Genomic DNA, 2,724 nt, shown 5'->3' with positions numbered 1-2,724 from the left:
AAAAAAACAAAACAATTTAAACTGAAGCTAAAATATTATAAACCTTTCTGTTCTCTCTCCTCACAATCGTACAAATAAGAAAAAAATTATGACTAAAAATCGATACATTTATGTTAAGTAGAAGTGAGAAATATGGTGTTTTTAGGAAAGTGTTGAAACTGTTAATGTTCTAAATATCAGGTTGGTGCGAAAACGCTACATTTTGTGGGTTATTGCCATAACTGCGTCTTTCCCAATGTGGCCTGATGGTTGCCGTACGAAACTGGAAATCCTAGGGCTTCAGGTACGGTTTGTTTATTTTGAATTTCGCACAAAGTTACAGGAGAGCAACCTGCGCTAGCCGTCCCTATTTTAGCAGTGTAAGACTAGAGGGAAGGCAGCTAGTCATCACCACCTACCGCCAACTCTTGGGCTTCTCTTTTACCAACGAATAATGGGATTGACCGTTACATTATAACACCCCCACGGCTTAAAGGGCGACCATGTTTGGTGCGACGGCAATTCGAACCCGCGACCCTCGGATTTCGAGTCGAAAGCCTTAACCCACCTGGACATGCCGGTCCCCACAATAGAAGGATTTTTTTTTTTTTTAATTTTGCGCAAAGCTACACGAGGGCTATCTGCGCTAGCCGTCCCTAATTTAGCAGTGTAAGACTAGAGGGAAGACAGCTAGTTATCACCACCCACCGCCAACTCTTGCACTATACTTTTACCAACTAATAGTGGGATTGACCGTCACATTATAACGCCCCCACAGCTAAAAGGGCGAGCATGTTTGGCGCGACCGGGATGCAAACCCGCGACCCTCAGATTACGAGTCGCACGCCTTAACACGCTTGGCCATGCCGAGCCGTATGGTATAGTAAAATATACTTGTTTATCGTTAGTTGTTAAGGGTATATCTAAGAAAGATAAATGTATCTACTCACAGAGTGAAGTTAACTGAAGGATGTGTTACTGTCACTTAAGTCGATAAATGTTTCGCTCAATGTGTTCGTGTACTTTCATTTGACGTGTATTAGATATCACTCGTAGATAATTTGTCGTCTGGTTTCCATTCAGTTTTGTGCTTTGGGAGAAAATTATAAACAAAACTCGTATGTCACTGTTGTTATTGTTTGTTTATTGTATTTAAATCCGTGTGAATAATTACTTTATTTATAGTTTCAAAGAATGTCCCTGTTTTGGTTACAACGAGACGGCACATTTATGTTTTTTTCTGGTGACAAGTTAACTTTCATCTCTACCTTCGGTATGCAGGAGGTCGTCGGTCTCAGAGGTTTGGTTTGTTTGTTTTGAATTTCGCGCAAAGCTACACGAGAACTATTTGTGCTAGCTGTCCCTAATTCTGCAGTTGCAGTGTAAGACTACAGCAGTGGCAGCGACAAGGGGGTCTTGAGCCCTCCCAAATGAATCAAGCCCCCGTCAGCCCTCCCAATATTGTTACCTACATATATTCATAAAATATGGAAAACACAATCGTCGTTGTTGCTTTACAATTAACATAAAAGAGACAGATCTGTAAAACTCAACGTCTTCATTAAGACGGAGTGTGTGTCATTCGTCCTATAGCAACGTACTGAATGCACTGAAACTCATGCGCTGTATTGTCCTCTCTGTGTAATGCCATTCTATCTTGAGCTTTCACCAAATTTAGACAACCACGTTGATTTCAAGTTACAACAGATCAGGGATTTTACTTGATAAACCAAACGTTTCACAGGTATTTACCCATTAATTTCATCTATCTTTTATTGAAAAGTAAAACATAGCATGCATTTTTAAGTGTATTGTGTACAGGTCAAAACTATAAAGCATTTAGCCGGTGTTGTGTCCTCAGATCATTTTGCATTGTGTATCAGCCATCCAAAATTGTACTTATGATTGTGGCATACACTTAAAATTGTGACTTACAATCCAATTAATGTTATACTTATGATTAGATAATAACCTTATATGTTAACTGACCAAATGATATTTTTAAACGATTTTAAAATTGTCATTGGGCTATTTAGAAGTGCCTAATTTAATGTAATGTAGTAGGTACATTATTGTAGCAGGTGCTTGTCACACTTATGATAATAAGAACAATACCACAATCACAGTTTGATCTGTATGAATAATGTGAACTTATGAGGAAACCAGCCTTTCTGTGAAGGTCAACTGAAATTTAGACATTTTGTTGTGGTGCTACTATGACCATTCAATATCCAGGCCGCGAGTTTGCTTTGCACGAGCGCGCGATTCCCGCCTCGAACACCTTAAGCGTATGATCACCGAGCCGCTGACCATGGTGTACCCTCTGCGTACGACTAACGATCGGTTCAGCCCGATCGAGATCCAGATACCAGCTGCACGCCACCACCACCCCGTTCACTCCCATTAGCTGTCCACAGTTTTACAACATGCCCTATCAAAGCTGTGTTTGTGTTCCCTAATTAGCCCTGTAATTTTACATTACCACTACCCTCTACTTAAGTACTTGTGCTATATGGTTAAAGATAAACACTTTCTCTAACAGTATTTCACGGATATGTTATGGATTTTCATGTGCTATTAATATAATTTGGTGATTTCAATGCTGTAGAGCAGTTGTTCGTAATGTTGAACTATGTTTAAACTATGTTATTTGTTCCTAATTCATGAAATGATCCAATAGTATGTATGTTATATCTTTTTCTTTATATTTCGATGTTTAAAATGAATATTCTTTGTAAGCCCTAA

Source organism: Tachypleus tridentatus, chromosome 7, assembly GCF_004210375.1.
Source record: "Tachypleus tridentatus isolate NWPU-2018 chromosome 7, ASM421037v1, whole genome shotgun sequence".
NCBI lineage: Eukaryota > Metazoa > Arthropoda > Merostomata > Xiphosura > Limulidae > Tachypleus > Tachypleus tridentatus.
Note: the sequence above shows the minus strand (reverse complement) of the source record.